Source organism: Mus musculus, chromosome 7, assembly GCF_000001635.26.
Source record: "Mus musculus strain C57BL/6J chromosome 7, GRCm38.p6 C57BL/6J".
Lineage (NCBI taxonomy): Eukaryota > Metazoa > Chordata > Mammalia > Rodentia > Muridae > Mus > Mus musculus.
The window spans coordinates 3847643-3869896 of NC_000073.6; the positions used below are offsets into that span (position 1 = coordinate 3847643).

The window sequence follows — 22254 nt, forward strand, 5'->3', positions numbered from 1 at the left end:
AAAAGAAAGAGCTCAGGAAAATTGCATTTTTCTTGTTTATTTTTCATTAGGAATTGGTGGAACAGCCTCCAGTGTTCTAAGCACATACTCTACCTGCGAGGTACAAGCCAAATTTACTCTGTAGGTTTCAATGTTTGGTGTTTTAATTTTTTCTCTACTATCTTTTTCCCTATGCTGATGGGTTTAGTTATCTTTGTGGTTGTATGGAGACAGTCCCTGGCTATGTCGTCCTGGTTGACTTGGACCTGGTTGTGTAGACCAGTCTAAACTGACCTTCATAGAGGTCTCCTCCCTATGGTTCAAAAGTGCAGGGATGAGAGATGTGGGCCACCACACTGACTCCTGTGTTTACTATTTTAAGTCTGTATGAATTCCATTCCTGTGTATACTGTGTGTTGATTGAGTCTTTATCCCCACATCTTCCCTTTTCCTTACCCTGTTCACCAGCTTACCCTCCTTACTAACCTGAATGTATTTTTGTTTCTTCCCCTGAACTTCTGGTTTGGAAATTTGCTGTTCAATCCCATGAGAGTTCTTATTTCCCCCTTTCAGTTCATAAACGTGTGTATTTTTTTTCTCTTTCTGGCTGAGGTTCTTCTGATGTGAGCTCTTCTTCTCCTTCTCCTCTTTCTCCTTCTCCTTCTCCTCCTCCTCCTTCTCTTCTTCTTCTTCTTCTTCTTCTTCTTCTTCTTCTTCTTCTTCTTCTTCTTCTTCTTCTTCTTCTTCTTCTTCTTCTTCTTCTTCTTCTTCTTCTTCCTCTTCCTCTTCCTCTTCTTCTTCTTCTTCTTCTTCTTCTTCTTCTTCTTCTTCTTCTTCTTCTTCTTCTTCTTCTTCTTCTTCTTCTTCTTCCTCTTCTTCCTCTTCTTCCTCTTCTTCCTCTTCTTTCTCTTCTTTTTTTTTTTTTTTAAAAGATTTTATTTATATGAGTACACTGTAGCTGTCTTCAGACACACCAGAAGAGGGAGTCAGACCCCATTACAGATGGTTGTGAGGCACCATGTGGTTGCTGGTATTTGAACTCAGGACCTTTGGAAGAGCAGTCAGTGCTCTTAGCCGCTGAGCCATCTCTCCAGCCCTTCTTTCTCTTCTTCTTCTGGGTGGGGAGGTTTGGGAGACAAGGTTTCTCTGTATAGCCCTGGGTGTCCTGGAACTCACTCTGTAGATGAGGCTGGCCTGGAACTTAGAAATCCACCTGCATCTGCATCCCAAGTGCTGGGATTAAAGGTGTGATCCAACACTGCCCAGCTGAGCTCATTTCTTTCTTTCTTTCTTTCTTTCTTTCTTTCTTTCTTTCTTTCTTTCTTTCTTTCTTTTTTTTTCATTTTTGGAGACAGGGTTTCTCTGTATAGCCCTGGTTGTCCTGGAACTCACTTTGTAGATCAGGGTGGCCTCAAACTCAGAAATCCACCTGCCTCTGCCTCCCAAGTGCTGGGATTAAAGGTGTGTGCCACCACTGCCCAGCTGAGCTCATTTCTTAATCCAGAGACCTGTCCAGTGACCTGCAGTGGCCTGTCCTGGAGATTGTTGTGGAATCTTTGTGTCTTGGAGGCTTTTTGTATAATGGAGCACTTGGTCTGAAGTTGTGCTTGTGGTGTTTGCTGATGCCTTATTGATATTCTGGCTAGATATTCTGTTTAATATCAAAGTGGTTAGAGTGGTCTGAATCATCTTGCTATCTGTCTCTTCCGCATGTTTTGTGTGGGTGTTTATATTTTAAAAATTTCATTTTAGATCTATTTAATTTACAGGTATGAGTATTTTGCTTTCGTGTGTGTGTGCAATATGTGTTTGCCTTGCATATGTTGTGTTCAGAAGAGATCACTTGATTTCCTGGGTCTCAACTTATTGTGAGCACAGTACAGGTACTTGGGCTTGAACTCAGGCCCTCTGCAAGAGCAATCAGTCCTCTTAACCATTGGACTGCTTCTCTATTTCTGAGTCAATCTTCATGACAGTATCTTTTGCCAATTGCTTGATTTTTTTTTGTTTTTTTGTTTGTTTTGTTTTTTTGTTTGTTTGTTTTTTTGTTTTTGGTCCCCTGACAGCCATTTTTTCCTTCTGGTGTACCAAGTGCATTACTCCAAATCTCACTGAAATTTAAGTTCGTATCTGCTATCAATCTTTGCTGGAATACCAACTCTCTCTTTCTTCCTCATTTTAGCAATCAGTTGTTTAAAATATTAAGCCGTGTGGTTTGATTCAACTCTCTTCCAAGCTCTTTCCCCATCTAGTGCCCTTCCTTTACTCCTAACTATCTGCTCTTCCCTTCTTCCACTCAGTCCACTTTGTGCTGTCCTTATATAACCGGCCACACCATTAGTGATAACTGACTCTCTCTTTGCAGGAGCTCTCAGGTTCCAATAGCTCACCACCTAAGGGTGGGATCATCATTTTCCATCCCCATGCTGGGTTTAGTCTGTATTGGGCGTTTATGGGCTTTAGATACTATCACACTCTGTGAGCTCATCTCTGCAAGCCCTCAGAGAAGAGCCTTCCTGTAGTCATCCGTCATCTCTAGGTCTTAGGATTTCTCAGCCTCCACGTTTGTAATGATCCTGTGCTAAGACTGTGTTCTCTGAGGGAAATCTTCATCTCAGCATCACTTTGAAGGATGGGCCCAGGAGTAACATGTGTCCTGGTTATCTGATAGTGAGATGAGAGAGAGGTTACTTTGTATTTTCCCCTTTTGTTACTGAGCCTAGAAAATGTACACACTTACTTATTATGTGGCTGTCTATACATGCCCTCTATCAAATGAGAGGAGAGAACAGTTGTTAAAATACTTTCTTGGTTTCCTCAGAGGTCTGGGTTTTATATGCAGCTCTGCATGGATGTGATGTGGATGCTCATATGTGTGATTTCATCCCCCAGCACATGGACTTAGTAGTAGAGGTCATTATGAAGTAAGTTTCAATCAGCCCAGAGTATATCCAGCTATTTCCCAAAACAACAACAACTAAAAGTTCTCTACAGTATGTGATGGACAATGTTAACAACATTTTATGCCTCTGTTTGTCTTCCAAAAATTAATGATTAATATATTTACTATAAAGCTCTCACACTGGAGGCATACCCCAAGGTTTGCATTATATCCTATTGTAAACTGCCATTTCTGACCCAGTCTCTATTTCATGAACTTTGGGAACTGTCATGCCCTGTGTGTCACATGACTGTGGTGTCTCTTTTCTGGCCAGCTGTTTTTCTTGACCTGATAGTAAGTGATGGGTTATGGCATTGTACTGGCAAGACTTACAAGGAGTGCTGTGAGATCATTCACACCATCCTCCCCATAGGCAGGAAGAGATGCTGCCCTCTCCTGGTTAGATGATCTCCGTGTGAGGAACTTGCCTCAGATGACTTTGAGGCATACATGGTTTCTCATCACCCACTCTCATCATCTATAGTGCTGATGTGTCAGATGCAGAGAGCTGGCAGAGATATCACACTTGTTGGTGGATATGAACCCCTTAGGGCATTGTGTCTTGTTCATTCTCCTACACTGTCCCAGGATCATAGGAAGGACAGGCTCCAGTTAGATATAGTGAGGGCAGATAGCACTAGAAATAATCAGTTGGCGGGAGACAATTGTAAGAACATAAGCAACAGAAAAACCAAGGTTAATAGGCATCATCAGAATCCAATTCTCCCACCATAGCAAGTCCTGGATACATCATCCTACCGAAAAGCAAGATTCTGGTCTAACATCACTTCCCATGAAGGTGATAGAGGATGTTAAGAAGGACATAAGTAACTTCATTAAAGAAATATAGGAGAACACAGGTCAACAGGTAGAAGCCCTTAAAGAGGAAACCCAAAATCCCATAAAAAATTATAACAAAACACAACCAAACAAGTGAAGGAAATGAACAAAACCATCCTAGACCTCAAAATGTTGCTAGAAACAATAAAGAATTTACAAAGGGAGACAAGCCTGGAGTTAGAAAACCTAGGAATGAGATCAGGAGTCATAGATTCAAGCATCACCAACAGAGTACAGGAGATAGAAGACAGTGTATCAGGTGCAGAAGATACCATAGAAAACATTGACATAACCATCAAATAAAATGAAAAAAAAAAGCAGAAAGTTCTTAACCCAAAACATTCAAGAAAGCCAGGACACAATAAGGAGATGAACCCTAAGGATAATAGGTATAGTAGAGAGTGGAGATTCCCACTTTAAAGGGTAAATAAATATCTTCAACAATACTATAGAAGAAAATTTCCCTAACCTAAAGAAAGATGCCCATGAAGATACAAGAAGCCTACAGAACTCCAAGTAGACTGGATCAGGAAACAAATTCCTCCCATCACATAATAATCAGAACAGCAAGAGCACTAAACAAAGAAAGAATATTAAAATTAGTAAGGGAAAAAGGTCAAGTAACATATAAAGGCAGACTTTTCATGATTACACCAGACTTCTCACCAGACACTACTAAAGGTAGAAGATAGATCCTGAACAGATGTTATTCAGACCCTAAGAGAACACAAATGCCAGCCCAGGATACTATTCCCAGCAAAACTCTCAAGTACCATAGAGGGAGACAACAAGATATTCCATGACAAAACCCAATTTACACAATATCTTTCCATAAATCCAGTCCTACAAAGGATAATAGATTGAAAACACCAATAGAAAGAGGGAAACTATACCCTAGAAAAAGCAAGAAAATAATCTTTCAGCAAACCACAAAGAAGATAGCCACATAAACATAACTCCATATCTAACAACAAAAACAACAGGAAGTAACAATCACTTCTCTTTAATATCTCTTATCATCAATGGATTCAGTTCCCCAATAAAGTGACATAGACTAACAGACTGGATATGTAAACAGGACCCAGCATTTTGATGCATACAGGACAGTATGCAAAGGCACACACTACATCAGAGTAAAAGGTTGGAAAACAATTTTCCAAGAATATGTTCCCCCAAAACAAGCTGAAGGAGCCCTCTGATATTGAATAAAATGAACTTTCAACCAACAGTTATCAAAAAAGATAAGGAATGACATTTCATACTGGTTAAAGTATTAATCTACCAAGATGAACTCTCAATTCTGAACATCTATGCCCCAATTGCAAGGGCACCCACATTTATAAAAGAAACTTTACTAAAGTGAAAGCACACAGCACACCCCACACAATAATAGTGGGAGACTTCCACACTCCACTCTCAGCAATGGACAGATCATGGAAACAGAAACTAAACAGAGACACAGTGAAACTAACAGAAGTTATGAACCAAATGGATCCAAGAGATATTTATAGAACATTTAATCCAAAGCAAAAGAATATACCTTCTTCCTAATGGTACCTCCTCCACAAATGACCATATAACTGGTCACAAAACAGACCTCAACAGATACATAAGCATTGACATAATCTCATGAACCCTATCAGATCATATCAGACTAAGCCTGGTCTTAAATTCTAACAAAAACAACAGAAAGCACACATACACATCAACGCTGAACAAGGAAAATAAAGAAAAGAAATTAAAGGCTCCTTAGAATTTAATGAAAGTGAAAACACATCATACCAAAGCTTATGGGACACAATGAAAGCATGGTAAAATCAAAACTCAGATCTATAAGTGCCTCCAAAAAGAAACTGAAGAGAGCTTACATGAGCATTTTGACAGCACACATGAAAGCTCTTGAACAAAGAGAAGCAAATAAACTAAAGAGGAGTAGACCGCAGGAATAATCAAACTCATGGCTGACATGAGCCAAATATAAATAAGGAGAAGTATACACAGAATCAACAAAACCAGGAGCTGGTTCTTTGAGAAAAATCAACAAGATTGATTAACCCTTAGCCAGATATATTAGTTAGGGTTTTACTGCTGTGAACAGACACCATGACCAAGGCAAGTCTCATGAAAAACAACATTTAATTGGGGCTGGATTACAGGTTCAGAGGTTCAGTCCATTATCATCAAGGTGGGAGCATGGCAGTAACCAGAAAGGCATGGTGCAGGCAGAGCTGAGAGTTCTACATCTTCATCCAAAGGTTGCTAGTGGAAGACTAACTTCCAGGCAACTAAGGTGAGGACCTTAAGCCCACACCCACAGTGACACACCTACTCCCACCAGGTCACACCTATTCCAACAAGGCCACACCTCCAGATGGTGCCGCTCCCTGGTCCAAGAATATACAAACCATCACACCAGACTAACCAGAGGGCACAGAGACAATATCCTAACTTATAAAATCAGAAACGAAAAGGGAGACATAACAACAAAATACATTTTAAGAATTAATCTCTTTGTCTAATATTAATAGTTCGAAATATTAAAATCATATTCTACCAACATCATGGAAATGTTGTTCATATTTTTCTCACTGTGCTTACAATTAACATTTCCTTAATGTTTAGCTACAAAGAGGTTTTGCTATTTTGAAAATTTTAGGGTTCCGGGACTCCGTGGAGGGCAGGCTGCAAGGGTGAGGGTGTGGAATACAGAGGCCAGCAGTTTCTGGGACAGGCGCGAGCCACAGGGCTTCTGAGGCGGTGCCATCCTCGGCTCCAGACAACAGACGACCTTCCTGTTGAGAGCACAGGGGTCCGCCTGGCCCAAGAGGTTTCTGCCTCAGGCTCCGGTGGGAGCCACCTTGGTTCCGGGACTCCGCGGAGGGCAGGCTGCACGGGTGAGGGTGTGGAATACAGAGGCCAGCAGTTTCTGGGACAGGCGAGAGCCACAGAGCTTCTGAGGCGGCGCCATCTTCAGCTCCAGACAACCGGCCACTTTCCTGGCCAAAGCAACACAGCTTCTGGGAAAGATCCTGTTTTGGGCCTTCATCTTCAGCCAGGAGGAGGTCCAAACACCAGATAACTGTGCACCTTCCCTGAAAGAGGAGAGCTTGCTTGCAGAGACTGCTCTGACCACTGAAACTCAGAGGAGAAAGCTAGTCTCCCACGTCTGCTGCTAGAGGGTAACAAAATCACCAGAGGAACAATCTCTAAACAAAGACAACTATAACAACTAACTCCAGAGATTGCCAGATGGCGAAAGGTAAACGTAAGAATCCTACTAACAGAAACCAGGACCACTAACCGTCATCAGAACCCAGAACGCCCACTTCGCCCAGTCCAGGGCACCCTAACACACCTGAAAAAGTAGACCTGGATTTAAAAGCATATCTCATGATGATGGTAGAGGACATAAAGAAGGAATTTAATAACTCACTTAATGAAATACAGGAGAACACTGCTAAAGAGTTACAAGTCCTTAAAGAAAAACAGGAAAACACAACCAAACAGGTAAAAGTCCTTATAGAAAAACAGGAAAACACATCCAAACAGGTGATGGAAATGAACAAAACCATACTAGAACTAAAAAGGGAAGTAGACACAATAAAGAAAACCCAAAGTGAGGCAACGCTGGAGATAGAAACCCTAGGAAAGAAATCTGGAACCATAGATTTGAGCATCAGCAACAGAATACAAGAGATGGAAGAGAGAATCTCAGGTGCAGAAGATTCCATAGAGAACATCGGCACAACAATCAAAGAGAATGGAAAATGCAAAAAGATCCTAACTCAAAACATCCAGGAAATCCAGGACACGATGAGAAGACCAAACCTACGGATAATAGGAGTGGATGAGAATGAAGATTTTCAACTCAAAGGACCAGCAAACATCTTCAACAAAATTATTGAAGAAAACTTCCCAAATCTAAAGAAAGAGATGCCCATGAATATACAAGAAGCCTACAGAACTCCAAATAGACTGGACCAGAAAAGAAATTCCTCCCGACACATAATAATCAGAACAACAAATGCACTAAATAAAGATAAAATATTAAAAGCAGTAAGGGAAAAAGGTCAAGTAACATATAAAGGCAAGCCTATCAGAATTACACCAGAAATTTCACCAGAGACTATGAAAGCCAGAAGAGCCTGGACAGATGTTATACAGACACTAAGAGAACACAAATTCCAGCCCAGGCTACTATACCCAGCCAAACTCTCAATTACCATAGATGGAGAAACCAAAGTATTCCATGACAAAACTAAATTCACCCATTATCTCTCCACGAATCCAGCCCTTCAAAGGATAATAACAGAAAAAAAAACAATACAAGGCCGGGAACCATGCCCTAGAAAAAACAAGAAGATAATCCCTCAACAAAACTAAAAGAAGACAGCCACAAGAACAGAATGCCAACTTTAACAACAAAAATAACAGGAAGCAACAATTACTTCTCCTTAATATCTCTTAATATCAATGGTCTCAACTCCCCAATAAAAAGACATAGACTAACAAACTGGCTACACAAACAAGACTCAACATTTTGCTGCTTACAGAAAACTCATCTCAGAGAAAAAGATAGACACTACCTCAGAATGAAAGGCTGGAAAACAATTTTCCAAGCAGATGGTATGAAGAAACAAGCTGGAGTAGCCATCCTAATATCTGATAAGATTGACTTCCAACCCAAAGTCATCAAAAAAGACAAGGAGGGGCACTTCATTCTCATCAAATGTAAAATCCTCCAAGAGGAACTCTCAATTCTGAATATCTCTGCTCCAAATACAAGGGCAGCCACATTCATTAAAGAAACTTTAGTAAATCTCAAAGCACACATTGCACCTCACACAATAATAGTGGGAGACTTCAACACACCACTTTCACCAATGGACAGATCATGGAAACAGAAACTAAACAGGGACACAGTGAAACTAACAGAAGTGATGAAACAAATGGACTTAACAGATATCTACAGAACATTTTATCCTAAAACAAAAGGATATACCTTCTTCTCAGCACCTCATGGTACCTTCTCTAAAATTGACCACATAATTGGTCACAAAACAAGCCTCAACATATACAAAAATATTGAAATTGTCCCATGCATCCTATCAGATCACCATGGACTAAGGCTGATCTTCAATAACAAAATAAATAATAGAAAGCCAACAGTCACGTGGAAACTGAACAACACTCTTCTCAATGATACCTTGGTCAAGGAAGGAATAAAGAAAGAAATTAAAGACTTTTTGGAGTTTAATGAAAATGAAGCCACAACATACCCAAACTTATGGGACACAATGAAAGCATTCCTAAGAGGAAAACTCATAGCTCTGAGTGCCTCCAAAAAGAAACTAGAGAGAGCACACATTAGCAGCTTGACCACACACCTAAAAGCTCTAGAAGAAAAGGAAGCAAATTCACCCAAGAGGAGTAGAAGGCAGGAAATAATCAAACTCAGGGGCGAAATCAACCAAGCGGAAACAAGAAGAACTATTCAGAGAATCAACCAATCAAGGAGTTGGTTCTTTGAGAAAATCAACAAGATAGATAAACCCTTAGCCAGACTCACTAGAGGGCACAGGGAAAGCATCCTAATTAACAAAATCAGAAATGAAAAGGGAGACATAACGACAGATCCTGAAGAGATCCAAAACACCATCAGATCCTTCTACAAAAGGCTATACTCAACAAAACTGGAAAACCTGGATGAAATGGACAAGTTTCTAGACAGATACCAGGTACCAAAGCTAAATCAAGATCAGGTTAATGATCTCAACAGTCCTATATCCCCTAAAGAAATAGAAGCAGTCATTAATAGTCTCCCAGCCAAAAAAAAAAAAAAAAAGCCCAGGACCAGACGGGTTTAGTGCAGAGTTCTATCAGACTTTCAAAGAAGACCTAATTCCAGTTCTTCACAATCTATTCCAAAAAATAGAAACGGAAGGTACTCTACCCAACTCATTCTATGAAGCCACAATTACTCTGATACCTAAACCACAAAAAGACCCAACAAAGATAGAGAACTTCAGACCAATATCCCTTATGAATATTGATGCAAAAATCCTCAATAAAGTTCTTGCTAACCGAATCCAAGAACACATCAAAACAATCATCCATCCTCACCAAGTAGGTTTCATCCCAGGGATGCAGGGATGGTTCAATATACGGAAATCCATCAATGTAATCCAGTATATAAACAAACTCAAGGACAAAAACCACATGATCATCTCGTTAGATGCTGAGAAAGCATTTGACAAAATCCAACACCCATTCATGATAAAAGTCTTGGAAAGATCAGGAATTCAAGGCCCATACCTAAACATGATAAAAGCAATCTACAGCAAACCAATAGCCAACATCAAAGTAAATGGTGAGAAACTGGAAGCAATCCCACTAAAATCAGGGACTAGACAAGCCTGTCCACTCTCGCCCTACCTATTCAACATTGTACTTGAAGTCCTAGCCAGACTAATTAGACAACAAAAGGAGATCAAGGGGATACAAATTGGAAAGGAAGAAGTCAAAATATCACTTTTTGCAGATGATATGATAGTATATATAAGTGACCCTAAAAATTCCACCAGAGAAGTCCTAAGCCAGATAAACAGCTTCAATGAAGTAGCTGGATATAAAATTAACTCAAACAAGTCAATGGTCTTTCTGTACACAAAGGACAAACAGGCTGAGAAAGAAATTAGGGAAACAACACCCTTCTCAATAGTCACAAATAATATAAAATACCTTGGCTTGACTCTAACTAAGGAAGTGAAAGATCTGTATGATAAGATCTTCAAGTCTCTAGAGAAAGAAATTAAAGAAGATCTCAGAAGATGGAAAGATCTCCCATGCTCATGGATTGGCAGGATCAATATAGTAAAAATGGCTATCTTGCCAAAAGCAATCTACAGATTCAATGCAATCCCCATCAAAATTCCAACTCAATTCTTCAACGAATTAGAAAGGGCAATCGGCAGATTCATCTGGAATAACAAAAAACCGAGGATAGCAAAAACTCTTCTCAAGGACAAAAGAACCTCTGGTAAAATTAGCATGCCGGACCTAAAACTGTACTACAGAGCAATTGTGATCAAAACTGCATGGTACTGGTATAGTGACAGACAAGTAGACCAATGGAACAGAATTGAAGATCCAGAGATGAATCCACACACCTATGGTCACTTGATCTTTGACAAGGGAGCTAAAACCATCCAGTGGAAAAAAGACAGCATTTTCAACAAATAGTGCTGGCACAACTGGCTGTTATCATGTAGAAGATTTCGAATTGATCCAGTACTATCTCCTGGTACTAAGGTCAAATCTAAGTGGATTAAGGAACTCCACATAAAACCAGAGACACTGAAAATTATAGAGGAGAAAGTAGGAAAAAGCCTCGAAGATATGGGTACAGGGGAAAAATTCCTGAATAGAACAGCAATGGCTTGTGCTGTAAGATCAAGAATCGATAAATGGGACCTCATAAAATTGCAAAGTTTTGCAAAGCAAAAGACACCGTCAATAAGACAAAAAGGCCACCAACAGATTGGGAAAGGATCTTTACCTATCCCAAATCAGATAGGGGACTAATATCCAATATATATAAAGAACTCAAGAAGGTGGACTCCAGAAAATCAAATAACCCCATTAAAAATGGGGCTCAGAGCTGAACAAAGAATTCTCACCTAAGGAATATCGAATGGCAGAGAAGCACCTGAAAAAATGTTCAACATCCTTAATCATCAGGGAAATGCAAAACAAAACAACCCTGAGATTCCACTTCACTCCAGTCAGAATGGCTAAGATCAAAAACTCAGGTGACAGCAGATGCTGGCGAGGATGTGGAGAAAGGGGAACACTCCTCCATTGTTGGTGGGATTGCAAGCTTGTACAACCACTCTGGAAATCAGTCTGGCGGTTCCTCAGAAAATTGGACATAGTACTACCGGAGGATCCCTCAATACCTCTCCTGGGCATATATCCAGAAGTTGTCCTAACCGGTAAGAAGAACACATGCTCCACTATGTTCATAGCAGCCTTGTTTATAATAGCCAGAAGCTGGAAAGAACCCAGATGCCTCTCAACAGAGGAATGGATAGAGAAAATGTGGTACATTTACACAATGGAATACTACTCAGCTATTAAAAAAATGAATTTATGAAATTCCTAGGCAAATGGATGGACCTGGAGGGTATCATCCTGAGTGAAGTAACCCAATCACAAAGGAACTCTCACAATATGTACTCGCTGATAAGTGGATATTAGCCCAGAAACTTAGGATACCCAAGATATAAGATACAACTTGCCAAATGCATGAAATTCAAGAAGAACGAAGACCAAAGTGTGGACACTTTACCCTTTCTTAGAAATGGGAACAAAACACCCATGGAAGGAGTTACAGAGACAAAATTTGGAGCTGTGATGAAAGGACGGACCATCTAGTGATTGCCATATGCAGGGATCATCCCATAATCAGCTTCCAAATGCTGACACCATTGCATACACTAGCAAGATTTTGCTGAAAGGACCCAGATATAGCTCTCTCTTCTGAGACTATGCCAGGGCATAGCAAACACAGAAGTGGATGCTCACAGTCAGCTATTGTATGGATCACAGGGCCCCCAATGGAGGAGCTAGAGAAATTACCCAAGGAGCTAAAGGGAACTGCAACCCTATAGGTGGAACAACAATATGAACTAACCAGTACCTGGGAGCTCTTGTCTTTAGTTGCATATGTATCAAAAGATGGCCTAGTTGGCCATCACTGCAAAGAGAGGCCCATTTGACTTGCAAACTTTATATGCCCCAGTACAGGGGAACGCCAGGGCCAAAAAGGGGGAGTGGGTGGGTAGGGGATTGGGGGTGTGTGTATGGGGGACCTTTGGGATAGCATTGAAAATGTAAACGAGGAAAATACCTAATAATAATAAAAAAAATTAAACTGAAAAAAAAAGAAAATTTTAAAATCTACTTACTGACAAAATCATTTCTCTCCTAGAAACGCTGATAAACTTTTTTAAGTAAAATGATTGTTAGATATTGTACAAAGAAATCTTATGTATTTTAATTACTCTCTCACTATGTCAGGTGGTATCATATCAGGGCCTTTGAATATATTTCTTGATGATTCATTTTTAGTATTTTATGCTTTTTTACTATGCTTAACTCCCAAAGAATATTTTGTATGTTTTGAATCAATTTAGGATTCAACATTAGATGCAGAATCCTCAGTTAAGGATAGTATTGAATATTTATTAATGATAATTTAGGGTATGAAAGGATGTGAATATAGAAGTTGAACAAATTTTTATGTATTATATGATTCTCAAAGTACTTGTTACTAATACATTTGATGTATAAATGCATTTAAATCACAAAAAAATAAAAATGAAATTCACAGTGAAATGACATTAGGCACAATAATGTAAGTAGTCATACAGAATAGAAAAATAGAAGAAAAAAACAAAGAAAATCTTTTTGCTAATTATACAGGAGTCATTGGTCAATAGAACTGTACATTTGTGAGGTGTGTAGTTCTATGATTTTTTTATACATCTACATTATGAATTCCCTGAGATCTTCTAAAAACACATGACAGGTCATCATAATATATAAGTAACAGACAAGCATTATAAGCACAGTCTTCGAAAATACCAGTGAGTTCATTTTATGTTGGCCACGTACCACTGGGCATGAGACCTGCCCTTCAGTGTGCTTTGTGTACCAGTGTGACTTGTTAGAAAAACTAAATGTTCTTTTGCAAGTGTTTATCCATTCAGGATTCAGTATTTTCAGATCTTTCTCTGCAGTTTCAGTTTTGGATTTCTGCATAAGTTCCCATCTCCTGCAGGAGGAAGCTGCTCTGATAGTTGCTGAGCAAGACATTGACCCAGGAGTCATTTTATTGGTTTGTTCCTTTAAAAAATAGTAGCAGCCACAACCCTGCCTGATTACTCAGAGGGCTGCCATCCTACAGGATACCAGTTAAGCATCTCCTCACCAAGCCCTGTCCTGCCAACTCCCCTGAATACTTAGGAAAGAGCAATAACCTACACTGAGTACTCCATTTCCTACCCCAAGGACTGCATGCTTTCCAGGAGGTCTGCTGCCACAAGGAACATCAACTAAGCCTTTGTCTCCCAAGCTCCTGCCCACCAAGGTGCCTGAAAGAACACCCAATGGCAGTAGGCTAATACACACACCCAACCCTCCCGTATATGCACACTCACTCACATACAAGGAACTGTCCTTAAATACAATTCATAAAGATGACAGAGGCCTTTAAATGTGAATGAATAAACCCCATAAAGAAATACAGAAAAATACAATCCACAGGTGAAAGATATTCCAGGCAGGTGGGACAGCCTATTCCCTCACTTTCTGGGTTCAGAAGAGTGTCGGTTCAGGAAACAAAGGCTCCGAGTACGTGGAGGGACAGTAATTCACTTGTTGGTGAAGCACCTCATTATCAAATTCCACTTCCCTATGAACCCCAAACTTTTGCTCCCCAGACATTCTATCACAGCAGTTCCTCAATACCACAACAGTGTTTTTTTCTTTTTTTCGTTTTTTTTTGACAACTTTGGGTCATCATCTTTATTTCCCAGAGTGTAGAACATTGAAGATGCATTCTTCTCTCCTCAGAGTAGTTCCCAGCTGCATGGTGGGTCTGTCTATGGCTTCGCCAAGCCTCAGTGGCTAGAATCGAAAGGACGATGAGGACCACGACTGCCATCCCCATCCTGATGAGATTCTCCGTTGTGTGATCCTGGTTCTCTGTGGCTGTGGAGTTAGATACAGAAGTTACAGAAGTTAGGGATGGTCGAAGTTTCCTAACTAAGCATCCAACCAGGGCCCTTGCTGTCCCTGGAGAGGAAAAGGTTCTACTCTTTCCTGTGCTATGACATGGAATTCTCTATTCGTCTGCCTAGGTTTTGGAAATGTTCTAGCATGAACAGATGTTATCAGCTGGTCCTGAGAATAGTAGAAGAAGAGGAGCAGGATGTATCTGTACTTAATCGACCTTAGTGTTTCTTCTGAGTTCCACTCTATCATGTATTGGAGATGCCTATCATTTTCACCATATAAGCTTATAGAGTTCTAGGATGAATGTTTCTTGTTATATAGCTGGTTCCCCTCTCTTATTCTTACTAAATTCTTCAAACATTGTGCTAATAGAAAAGCAATTGCATACTAGTGAGACCAGACATCAGAGGTTGTACAGAATCAGATTCTCAGTGTGTTTTTTTAGTGAGTGTTGGTTCCCTTGTCACGTTCAGACTCTTCCATTTCTTCCTTGATCTGACCTTACTTCTGATCTCTCTGTCTCTGTCTCTCTGTCTCTGTCTCTCTCTTTCTCTCTTTCTCTCTTTCTGTGTCTGTAAAAAAAAAAAAGAAAACAAAAGAGAGTGGATGTTAATCCACTGGATTTTCCCTAAGAGTCCCTCAATACCAGGACTAGGGCATGTTAGGCACAGATCCTAAGACTGACTGACATGACTCTCACTTTTCTTGGCTTTAGAAGCAAAAGTTATTGCAACAACAGTGTGTGCTCCACTGTGAGAAGAGAGTGGTGACGGTTCTCCATCACTTTAGAAGATCCCAGGGTCAAGGTTAAAGAGTCCCTGGAGGTCCCATCTCCTAACCTTCTCTTTTTCAGACAGGTGTACCAAGGCGTAGATTAAGACATTCGTAGCTGTCACTGCTCAGTGAAGTATGAATCATACAGTCACATCTTCTATATTTCACTCACAAGGTAATGGTTACAGACTTCACAAGGCAATAGGTATCAATTGTAACATTTGGGTTTTGTTTTCCTTAATGGGAATATTGCTATGTTCTAGATATCATAGAGAATTCTGTCTGACATGGATTAGGTATGGATTTGAGTCTGTTTTCATCATGTTTAAACAGGGTTTGTAATTATTACACCTCTTCCAGAGGCACCATAGTCCATGGCTACACTGAGAGCGAGGGTCTGACAGGGATCCTGTGAATATTGTTTATTTGAGAGTGAGGAGAAGAGGTTGGCAATGGGAACCAGTCCTTGCATAGGATCCTATATATGTCTGTGGCCTCCCCAAAATGGTTTTTCTAACTACCTGAAATCTTTGGATTCCATTAGCAGGGAGCATCCCTAGAATGATTCAGGTTGCCTCCCACACTCATGAGGGTGAATATCCATCTGACTGACACTCTGTAGCTTTAAACCCTATGCTAGCTAATATTTATTGTAAATGTAAAATTCTGAGACACTCCTTTATCTCAGAAAGATCTAGATTTTCTTTCCTTTGACCATGAACTGCAGAGTCAGTGCTGTATGACAACACATTGGAAGATAGGTATGTATAGCACCTGAAGATGCTCCTAAGGGTGGATGTCAGACTCATAGAGGATCTTAGTATTATGCCCCATGAGCTAGACTGAAGCAGCCGGAGTCCCCCACCATGGCTATTTGACCCACCCTTGCCATGCATCAGTAGACTGTGGGCTAGACCAACTGCAGAATTAGGTTCTGTGGACCTCCTCTTTCAGGAGAGGTAACAGCTTTGACCATCACCAAAAATACATAGACACGTGTACCAGCTAGTTTTGTGTGTAAACTTGACACAGCTGGAGTTATCACAGAGAAAGGAGCTTCAGTTGAGGAAATGCCTCCATGAGATACAACTGTAAGGCATTTTCTCAATTAGTGATCAAGGGGGAAAGGCCCCTTGTGGTTGATGCCATCTCTCAGCTGGTAGTCTTGGTTCTATAATAGAGCATGCTGAGCAAGCCAGGGGAAGCAAGCCAGTAAAGAACATCCCTCCATGGCTTCTGCATCAGCTCCTGCTTTCTGATCTGCTTGAGTTCCAGTCCTGACTTCCTTTGGTGATGAACAGCAGTATGGAAGTATAAGCTGAATAAACACTTTCCTCCCCAAGTTGGTTCTTGGTCATGATGTTTGTGCAGGAATAGAAACCCTAACTAAGACAACACGAGAACCAGGCTTCTCCCATTTATACTCAGAGAAATAGCAGCCCAGCAATTGAAGGGACTGTCCAAGTAGGATCTCCAGCTGTAGCTTTATCAAGCCTTTAAGTAGCTTTATCCATCTGAGTCTACATTTCAACAGAGTCTTGTTAGTAATCCCGGGCCAGATTCTATGCAGGTGAAATGTTTCTTTCTTAGGATTATTATGGGGAGGGAACTTTCTGGGTTCTTTGCTCACAATCTTACCCACCTGTCTCATCATCCAAGTTGAGGCTCAATGCCTCTCTTTGGATGCTACCTTCTGTAGCCCAACAGTTAAGCCCCAGCCTCTGGTTTCTCTTTTGGGATATTTGCTGGTCTTTGATACTCCCAAGCTGACATGACTGAGAAATGAGAAGTGTCATTAACAGGATCTGGTTGTTAGGCTGCCTGTGTTTGCAGCACATTTCCTACAAAGATGTGAGTGATACTTACGAATTGGTGGGTTGGGCCTTTTGGGAGACCAGGTGGAGGATTCAGTGGTTTCTAGGAAACAGAACAAGAAGAGGCTGTTCTTCCTGCTGTTTCCCCTACATATGCCCTCCTAACTTGTCCCGGTGAGTGAACATTACATGAAGGATCATTGTTGGTATCCTATTATGTGCTGAGTAATGTGCCTTATGTCTAACCATTCCTTTTGTGCCCTTAATCCCACCCCAGTAAGAGCTCTGATACAGTGTTAATTGTGAGTCACTCTGAGATGTCAGGATCACCTCACCTGAGACTGTGAGCTCCACAGGGGCACTGGCAGATGACAAGAGGTAGAAAGATTAATCTTGAGCACCACAGCACCTGTAGATGCCTGAGAGATGGGAGGTCACAGCACTCATGGAGAATTCTGCCTGGGACTGCTGATCATGGGACTTTGATTTTAATCGCAGGGGTTGCTGGGCCGATCCCTCCTTGGACAGAATGAAAGTATCCACAGAGTCCATTGACCAACACAGCAGGCTCACGGTCTCTCCTGAGTGCACTGTGTAGTTAGGCTTCACTGAGAGGGAAGGAGTGATAGGGAGCTGTCCTAAAGAGAAGAGGCATGATGAGAGGCTAGCTTCCTTGTTCTGAGCTGGAATCACACATGACTCCATCCTGAGAACCTGGGCCTCTGTCTCTTTTCTCTGACTGAGCTCAACTCCTGTTCTCGTCTTCTTGTGTCCACTGCTGCTTAGGATTCCTGTATCTATCCTGGCCATCAGCTTTCCAGCTCCCCCTTGAGAGCCTGAGCAGAGGCTAGGTTCCTGACTGAGTCTGTTGAGTTCTTCACCTGTGATCAGTATGTCCAGGGGGTCACTGGAGGCTGACCACTCAGAGGAGAGGTTGTGTGCACCATAGCATCTGTATTGGCCTCCAGTGGAGCTACTCACATAGCCAAGTGTGAAGTTGGCCACATAGAAGCCAGTGTCAGTCTGCTGGCTAGAGTGCTACATGATGTCAGCTCCCCCCACCTTGTGCAGAGCAAATCTGTCATAGTTGATGTCAGAGAAACACTGCAAGGTGAGGGTCATTCCAGGGTCCAGGATATGGCCTTGGTGAGTCAGCATAGAGGGCTTCTTGGACAGCCCTAGAGGGAAGGTGACAGCTAGAGACTGAGGTTTGGTTCTTACCAAACACCTTTGCCCTCCTCTCCGGCCCTTGTGCATGTCCCCTCTTCTCCCCAGTCAGGGCAGTGTTCGAGAACACAGGCTCTCCGTTTAGTCCTTCTCTACCTGCAACTCAGCAGAGGGGCAGGCCTGTGGTAAAGGGCTTAGGGCCTCAGAAAATGTTTGGAGAATGATAGTGGGGACTTACCTGAGATGAGTATTTGTTGGAGATCACTAGGTACTGTCCACAGGTGTGGGGCATTCTTGTAGTAACCATAACATTTGAATGTCCCTGTGTGGGATGGGGTTGTGGGTCCTATCATAAACAGGGCTTGGTACTGTCTACTAGAAGATATATGCTCTGTGTCCTGTGAGCTGGTAAACTTCTTATCTTCCTTCGTGAGAATGAATTTATCATAGTGACTGTGTGAGGCACAGTGGAGGGTTATATTCACTCCTGCTGTCACCACACGGCTGGTCAGTGCCGACAGCCTGGGTTCATAGTGTTCATAGATTCCTAGGAGAGAAGGAGGCTGTCTGTTACATGTTCTCACACCATCCCAGTGTTCTCTTGGGATACTCTGTGGGAAGGGAAGTCTCCTGAGAGCAGAGCCTGGGGTTGAGAATCTGACTGTCCCCTTACCTGTCACCAGGAGCTCCAGGGTGTCACTGGGCTGTGACCAACCAGCTGAGCTGTAACAATAACAGCGATATTGCCCTGCTTGTTGTTGTGTCACAGAAGGGATGAAGAACTTGCCCTTGTTCCCAGGCTCCTGTAGGGTCTGTGTGCTTTCTGTTTTTTGGCTTCCCTCATTATGCAGAAAATATACTTCTGTATCCAGGTTCCCCTGACACCAGATGGTCATTGCTCTTTTGGAGGTGATCACAGATCCTGGTTCAGCCTTGATGGTTGGTTTTTGGAGATTACCTACATAGAAGTCAGAGTGAAGCACATGGGTGTGTTGGAAAGTGGCCCAGAGAATGTCCCACCAGAAGATGTTGCCTTTGTCGTTTTCATCCTTCTCCCATACAATTCACCAGAAGACAACTTCCAATTCTTCCCTCCTCCCTGATATGACACAGTCCTCCCCACCTCCCTTCTCTCCCAGATTCACTGCTCCTCTGTTTCAAAGAGAAGGCTTTTTAGTGATATTGACTGAACATAGCATAAAAAGATGCAAGAATAGTAGGCCCACACCCTCATATTAGGACTGGACAAGGCAAGCCACTAGGAACACAAAGATCCCATGTGTAGGCAAAAGTGTCAGAGAGATCCCCACTCCCACTGTTACGAGTCCAATAAGAAACTGAAGCAAGCCAGGTGCTTCTGGAACACACATGTAAACTGCGTAAAAGGTGGCAGAGTTAGAGGCAGGTGGATATCTTAGTTGGAGGCTGGCCTGATCTACAGAATGAGTTCTAGGTAAATATATCAGGACCACATAGTGACATATAATCCCCCTACCAATAAAAAAGTTTTTTTTGTTTTGTTTTGTTTTAGGTTTTTGTTTTTTTGCAGGACAGGGTTTCTCTGTATATCCCTGGATTTCTTGGAATTCAGAAATCCCCCTGACTCTGCCTCCAGAGTGCAGGAATTAAAGACATGTGCCACCATACCAGGCTATAAAAATTGTTATCATTTGGAGCAGAATGTATGCAGAGGTCCTAGGGTACACACATGCTGGCTCTGTGAGCCCTTAGGATTCCTGATTAGTTGATTCTGTGCTCTCCAGGGCGTGTCCTCCGGGTATCCTCAACCTCTCTAGCTACCATCATCCTTCCTCTCTCTGTTATTCCAGAATCTCTGAGCTCTGGTGGATTGTGCTAAAGCTGATCCAGAGTAACCGAAGCCCTTATAAAGAATCATCTCCCTAATGGGCACTCTGGGCTTGGCTGTCACTGTGAGTCTTGGACTCACTGATTCCTGTGCTCTGTGTCAAAGTTCAAAAGAGCCCTGGATCCCCACATACACCGCACATCAAGTGGTCTCTGAAACCTGTATGATTTCAATATCATTCTATGGAAGGCTGAGGTTCCTCACCTGAGACCAGGAACTCCACGGATTCACTTGGAGCTGAGAACACATATGGTCTATTCCTGTCATAACTGTAGCATCTGCATATCCATCTCTGGTTGGGGGTCACAGGGCCCACAGAGAACAGGGCGTGGTACTTCCTTGTAGAGTAGTTATACTGTGAGTCTTGTCTCCATATGAGCTTCTGCTGTCCTTCTACAGTCAGAATGAACCTGCTCTGCCAGGACTCACACTGGAGGATGACATACCCTCCTGAAGTTACCACAGGGCTGGCCTGGGCTGAAAGGCTGGGTGTCCAGTAGTGTCCTGGAGAGAAGGAGGAGTCAGTTAAATGTCCCCAGGCCTCATTATTCTCCTTGGCTCTGAGGTTCCCACAGTGAGGGTGGGCATTCCTGTTAACAGAGCCAAGTCTGGACAGTTATAACCTGAGGCCTAGGATCCTGTGTGTCTCTCACCTGTCACCACCAGCTCCAGGAGGTCACTGTAGCCTGATGATTTATACTGGGTGCTGTAGGAACATTCATATTGACCTGCATTACTCAGGTCTACATTTGAGAATGAGAATTCAGCCTTGTTTGCTGGCTTCTGTTTGTTCTTTGTTACGGTTTTATATAGCTTTCCATCTTTATAGAGGCGGTACACATTGCCTCCAATTGTGTCTTCACACAAGAAGGTCACCTTAGTCCACCTGGAGACCACAGAGTCTGGCTGTACTCTGAGGATAGGCTTAGGGAGAGACCCTGCAAGTAACAGAGCAACTAGGACTCAGGACAAACACACTCAGATTGCAGTCCTTAACCCCATGACCTTTCCGCCACCCACAGGACTATCACACAGGTGGTGTTTTCCACCATCACAGCCCAGGCATAGCTCCTGGATATGAAGAAAAGAGCATTTCAGGTCAGCTGCAGACACACTCACCTGTCAGCACTGGGATCCAGAGGCTCAGAGTCAGTCCTGGAAGAGAGTCCTTTGTAAGAGATTTGTCCCTAAGGCTGAGGAAGTCTGCAGAAACATCTGAGACCCTGGGGTTTCCTTTTGGGTGAGTGCTGGTCTACAGGCCATGATCATTTCCAGACATCAGTATCCCCTCCCCCTCTTCACATCTCACCAAGACAGAGCAGGGCTGTGAAGGTGCAGGAGGACATGGCAACTCCCCTCATTGGCTGCAACTGTGCTTGAGGGCAGAGCTACAGAGCCTTTCTGAAGGGATTGGGTACAGGGTGTGGCACTGGAGGCAGGGCAGTCCCCATGACATGGTCATATATCAGCAGCCCCACAGAAAGAGGAACTGCCCTCCTCAGGACCATGCTCTGACTTCCTCAATGGTGGGACTAGGCCAGGCAGTAGACCCTCTGCCATTAGGTTTTACACAGATGGCGATTCCTCATCCCACCAGTGTCTGCCTCACCTGTGCACATTACTGTCATGGCCGTTTTGTAGCAAACATGTGTGAACATTTCACCCAACAGTACATATTTACGTGTGGCTTTCTTTGTTCCTCTTCATTTTATGTGAACTATTTCTTTCTTTTCAACAGTTTTGATGTTTCTGAGAAGGATCTTCCTGTATATCTGCCTGGAGTGTGATTTACAGCTTTTTCTTCTTAGTCTCAAGTGATGCATTACCACTGGGCATTACAATTTGTTTTTTGTTTTTCTTTTTATGTGTGTTTTACCTTCCAATTTTAAGGGTACATATTTCTATTCAGTTTTTAGTGTTTGTTTTTGTGTCTCTATGTTGTTTGTATATACATATGCATGTGTGTCAAAGCACATGTATGGAGGTCAGAATACAACTTCAGCAATCAGTTTTCCTTGTCCAGTGTGGTTCCTGTCAACATAGTCAGGCCTTATTTTGGCAGCAGACACTTA

At 42.1% G+C, this 22254-nt stretch overlaps 1 pseudogene across 1 annotated transcript; it reads right to left on the reverse strand.

Moving 5' to 3' along the window:
- Positions 1 to 12980: 12980 nt before the first annotated feature.
- Gm10693 lies at positions 12981 to 21622 on the reverse strand (annotated as a pseudogene). The gene is made up of 9 exons (XR_001778025.1): positions 21492 to 21622; positions 21302 to 21337; positions 20836 to 21120; positions 20387 to 20686; positions 18989 to 19273; positions 18554 to 18862; positions 17484 to 18326; positions 17201 to 17251; positions 12981 to 14536 (listed from the first exon to the last, which is right to left on the reverse strand). The product of XR_001778025.1 is annotated as a predicted pseudogene 10693 (transcript).
- Positions 21623 to 22254: the final 632 nt, after the last annotated feature.